The sequence below is a fragment of the Sceloporus occidentalis genome, unplaced genomic scaffold, assembly GCF_023333645.1.
Source record: "Sceloporus occidentalis isolate IW3139 unplaced genomic scaffold, rSceOcc1.0.p SCAF_1, whole genome shotgun sequence".
NCBI lineage: Eukaryota > Metazoa > Chordata > Lepidosauria > Squamata > Phrynosomatidae > Sceloporus > Sceloporus occidentalis.
The window spans coordinates 225143923-225149978 of record NW_028316981.1 but is presented as its reverse complement, the minus strand read 5'-3'; positions in this window follow the sequence as shown (position 1 = coordinate 225149978).

Below are 6056 nucleotides of genomic sequence, written 5' to 3'. Positions count from 1 at the left end.
GGGGGGCTACTAAAGAAACAACTGACTGTACTTGCCCATAGAGAATACATTGGGAATGTTTGCCCTCTTAGGGAAGCATAGAAAGGGAAATATAGGGGAATGCTTGCCCATGGGGAAACCTAGAAGACATGCCCATAGGGAAACACAGGAGAATGCTTGCCCATAGGGAAACATTACTTGCCCAACGTTTCACTATTGACAAGTATTGCCCTATGATTCCCTATAGGCAAGTATTCTCCTATATTTCCCTATGGGCAAGTATTCCCCTATGTTTGCCTATGGGCAGGTATTCCCCTATATTTCCTAATGGGCAAGTATTCTCCTATGTTTCCCTATGGGCATGTATTACCCTATGATTCCCTATAGGCAAGTATTCCCCTATGTTTGCCTATGGGCAAGCATTCCCTTATGTTTCTCTATGTGCAAGTATTCCCCTATATTTCCCAATGGGCAAGTATTCTCCTATGTTTCCCTATGGGCAAGTATTTCCCTGTGGGCAAATATTCCCCAAGGTTTCCCTTTGGGCAAGTATCCCCTTATATATTCCTTTAGGTGAGTATTCCCCAGTTTTTCCCTGTGGGCAAGTAGTCCACTATGTTTGCTTACGGACAAGTATTCTCCTATGTTTCCCTATGGGCAAGTATTCTATATATCCTTATAAGCAAGTATTCTTTATTCCCCTATGGGCAAGTATTCCCCTATGTTTCTCTATGGGCAAGTATGGTTTCCCTATGGGCAAGCACTGTCATTTGCTTTAATACCTTCCTATTTTTGGTAAGGTTCCTTCAGAAGGGGGGAGGCTGCCATGGCCATCCTTTGGAGGCTGAGAGCGTGTGACATGCCCAAGGTGACCCAGTGGGTCTCATCGCCAAGCTAGGATTTGAATCTTGGTCTCCAGAGTTGTGTCACACCAAACTACACATCCCAGGATTCTGTGGGATGGAGCCACGGCAGTTAAAGTGGTGTCAGGCTGCATTATTTCTACAGAGTAGATGCACCTTGAGGCTCTCTTTGGCCACGGTAGTAGTAGTTATGTGGCGATTTATTCATGTTGTTGCTATGGGCCTTCAAATTGTTGCTGACATACAACAGCCCTAAGGCCAACCTATCACAGGGGTTTCTGAGGGCTGAGAGTGTGTGACTTGCTCAAGGTCACCCAGTGTGTTTTCATAGCCGAATGGAGATTCAGATTCAGCTTTTCAGAGTTGTAGTCCATCAACACTCAAACCACAACACCACATAACACACACACATAAACACTGGGCTCTCAGTATCTGCTGGGGTTTGGTTCCAGGACCTCCAGTGAATATCAAAATGTATGGATGTTCAATTCCCATTAAATACAATGGCATAATGAAATGGTGTCCCTAATATAAAATGGCAAAATCAATGTTTACTTTTTGGAATTTATATATTTCTTTGATATTTTCAAGCTGTGGATGTTTGAATCTGTGGATAAGAAATCTGGACACAGAGGTCCGGCTGTAGGTAGGGCTTTTTTCTTTCATGACTTGTTACCCAAGGAAAAAAATATTTTAAAAATTATTATGACCAAAAGTAGGTTTTGGTATTGTTAATTTGCACAATATTTCTCCCTATCCTCAATAAAGATCCCAGTGAGGGTCTGGGCCACTAGAGTCTGTTGCTACTGAAGCAGCCAGCATCTTCTGTCAATGTAATTGTAATCCTGATTTCAAAGGTTCTTGCAACACAGTAAGATTATTTGGTTTGGCACTTTTAAGATTTTAAACATAACATTTTGCATGTCTACTCAGAAATAACTAGGCTTCATTGAAGCTTCCTCCTAGGTAAACGGAAACAGGAGGCTTTAAGGAAGCTTATATTAGCACAAGATTTCCTTTAGATGCCTGAAGTATTTATCTGCTAGTGGCAAATAACAGATGCATGCATGCGCACAAAATTGTAAATCCGGCGTTTTCAATATCTATGGAATGCAAGGGCATCTCTATATTTTTGTACAGTCATCCTTTTTTCCCCCTGTATTTGTGTTGTCTAGAGCAAAACAAAATAGACCCATATTTAAATGTCAAATTCAGAGGAAACAAATCCTTACCCTCAATTTCAGGTTGCCATCCTGTACAATATTATCATTATTATTAGTAGTAGTATTACTATTATTATATATTTCAACCCTGCCAGATAGCTAAGATATCAGTGCTCATACTCCATTTTGGGAAAGGTATTCATTTTCAGATGCTGCCAGACAATTGGATGAAACTGATATGGATCCTTTTCAAACAGGTATCAGGCCTGCTTTTGGCACAAAAATGGCTTTACTTGCCTACTGGGGTGAATTTTGACAGGAGAAAGATGAGGGAAATTATTCGTTTAGACTCCTCTAAGGTTTTCAATACCTTTCATAAGTCTGGAGAAGCTATTTAAGTGGTACTGTATTTCCAGACTCATGGCTTCCCATGCTAACAGTTGGGAGACCCAGAGCTACCTTACTTTATTCCATAGTGGAAGAACTGGTAGAAGAAATGGTGGAAGAACTGGTGGAAAAACAAGAGGGGTTATGTATAAAGGATGATGGCGGGATTAGGATGCGTTAAAGTTTCCTCTGGGACTCTTTTGCCTTGGAGGAGCTGTTTTTCATTAGCTCCACTCCTGCTTGAAGGATATCAGATGATGATGTTTGTCATGTTCCAATGTTCAAGCATGAAAAGGTCACAGCTGATGATGAGGAATCTTTCAGAGAGTCACTGTTCTTCTTTCCAAATACTTTCAGGCTAGAGGACTTTGCTTTACTAGAGCTTTCAGATTTGACCCCAAGGTACAACCTACTTGCCTCATGTCATGCCATAGGTACCAAACATGTTGAAATTCAGCTCCCATGAGAATGGAAACTGATAGGGCTTGGAGTCCAGCAACAGCTGGAGGGCCACAGTTCTCCCTCAGCATTAAGGCCATAGGCAGCTGCTCAAATGGGATAATTCGAACAGCATGTGCAGTCTAGTCAGCCTTCAGAAAGCCATATCCAAAAAGCTTGTGCACCTCACTGAAGTAGCAATTCCTGTTCCGTGGGTGGAAACAACCCAGCTAACTTTCTCACAATCTCTGGTCCAAGATCCTGATTGTTGCTACCTTATCTAAATTGGACTCTGCTGTATCAGGCTTGGTCTGATCTTAAGCAGATGTCATTTTGCCTTATCTTTCCTAAAGTTACCTTGTTAGTCAATGTCACTGTTGCAGTCTGCTTCACCTATGGCCTCAAAACGTGGCCAGAACAAAGCTGATGATGAATGATTTCAGCCCTGCTTCTTGACATTTGTGGCTTGAGATATTACATGGTTCTATTTTATTCCTCATGCTATTTAGCATCTCAAGAGTCTAGAGTGAAACTTCTAAGTGACATTGTTCAAAGATTTGGAGCAAAATATCATGGATATATAGATGACACCTAGCTCCTTAAACTGGAAATCCCTGGATTCCCTAGTGTGATTATATTTATAGCCTACATCTGCAGAGTATACCCAGTTATCTGGGGGTAAGTCCTGTTGAATTTAGTTAAATTGAGCTGATTCTTGAGAGAACTCTTGACCTATTTTATTTTTTAAAAATCAGTTCAGTCATATTAATAAAACTTACAGCCTTATTTTCTACACATCTTCTCTCTGGAGAGGCCATCTCCTGATCTTCGGTACTGGCTCATGCATCAGCACTTTAAATTGGTTCTCTATATCCATGGATTCTTCATCCAGAACTTCCACAGCTTGAATTTTTTTTAAATTCCAAAAAGCAAACCTTTGATTTTGCCATTTTATATAAGGGACACCTTTTTTCTACCCTATTGTATATAATGGGACTTGAACATACATGGATATTGGTATCCAATAGGGCAGGAGGGTCCCTGGCACTAAACCCCTGCAGATAGCAAGGGTCCACTGTATGCCTTACCCAGTTTTTAGTACTGTATTAGCTTTCTTTACAACTCAGACATGGCCTCTGAAACTGAAGTGAATGCATAAGGCTAACATAGAACTATTACTTGTAGTAGGTTTGGCAGCAGCTAATAGTCCATCTATGTATGCACATGACCCACTAGGTGACCTTGGGCAAGTCACACACTCTCAGTCTCAAGAGAAGGCAATGTCAAACCCCCTCTGGACAAATCTTGCCAAGAAAACCCTATGGATTGCCATAAGTCAGAAACAACTTGAAGGCACACAACAACAACATTTTGTATTTAGTGAAAGCCAGTGTGGTATAGTTGTTTGAGCATTGGACTATCTGGAGATCAGGGTTCAAATCTCCAATAAGCCATGGGAACCCTCAGCCTCAGAGGTTGGCAATGGCAAATCCCTTCTGAAGAAACTTGCCAAGAAAACCCCATAATTGGTTTGCCTTAAGGTCGCCATAAGTCAGAGACTACTTGAAGGCACAGAATAAGAAACAATCATTTGTGCTTAAGTGTTTGAAAAAAGCAGTACAGTATTTTCATTGTCTGATTTGTAAGAGAGAATCCTTGTATTATTTTAAAAGGCTACTGAGCCTGTCAGCAGTCATGTTTAAATAAGTATTCTAAAATACCTCCAATGTGACTTTGTCTGAAAAACTGTACTCCAGATATCATATATGACCATCTCATAACTCCTCTGCCCCCAGGATTCCCTTCAGAGCACGCTGCCTCAGAAAACTTTCAGTTTTTTCTGCCAAGTAAAGGAGAATGAGAATGACCTGAGAATAAAAGGAACATCAGAGCAGACATTGGCCCCGGTCTTTTGATGTACAGTCACTGACTGTTGCACAACTAAATTATGTGTCAGAAAGTGAGTGAGCCTGGTTAAAGTGCACAGATCACTTTATCATTAGTGTCTCATTAGCTGTTAGCTGATGTTGGGCAAAGTTCATGAGCCTGCTGATTCAAACAACAGTTGTTTGCACAGACTGTCTGGTATAATGCACCATATGCAATGATCAGAGTCCACCAAAAGCATATTGCATCTATGCAAAAGAGTATGGGTCATGTGAGACCTTGACAGAACAGAGTTGAATACCCAACTGATACAGTCAGACCCCATTCAATTTATTATTATTATTATTATTATTATTATTTAAAATACTTTTTGTCCTGAGGAGATCTGGATATCTGTGGTGATGCAATACCAGATCGGAGTTCCTACCATATTTTCCATCCCAAATCTCTCTGTAGCATTTTAACCCCGTTGCCATTCACACTTGCCATCTAAACGATTTAAAATTGAGGCACCTCAATTTCTGGGAACGATACAGCCTGATCTACATTGTTTGGAAGCGTATTCACACACCGAACATGTGGATTGTTGCGGATCTTTTAAAAAAAAAGTGGGGGGAAATGGTATCAAATGTACCAGGTTAAGTGGGTTTAAGTGGGTTTTCTGGCAGCCCCCCACAGACTGCACCAAGTGCAGTTGGGGCAAGTGTGAATTACAAGAAAATAACCCAGTTTCACGCCAGGTTATTTTTGTAGTGTGAATGAGGCCCATCTGATCAGGTTTGCAAGTCTTTGATCTGCGCTACAACCAGTGTTGCCAAGAAGCCTCGAAGATAATTCCCCAAACGTTTGGCCAAAACTCACCAAATCCCCCCCATATCTCACCAAATACTTATTTCAACTCTCAAAATTACCATTAAAACCAATCGCCAAAATCACACCAAAGGCTCTGAAAAGTACCCATTTTGGTGTGAAAGTCACCAGATTTGCAGCAGAATCGCATGTGATGCCCTTGGGGTAGTATCCAATAATGTAAGGTAGTCAAAGGGATCTGTAGTAGAGTTGCGAGTTCAAGACCAGCAAAAGGGCTCAAGTTCAACTCAGGCTTGCATCCTTCTGAGGTCGCTAAAATGAGTACCCAGATTGTTGGGGGCAAATTAGCTTACAGTTGTAAACCGCTTAGACACTGCTTAGGCAGTATGAAGTGGTATATAAATGAAGCTTGTTTTTTTAGTACAATATACAATGAGAAGCATATGTTATCCTATGCTGAACTAAAGCTTGTGAAGTTGTTAATCTCTAAGCAAGACAGAAATCCCACTCTATGCTCAGGATTTTAGGC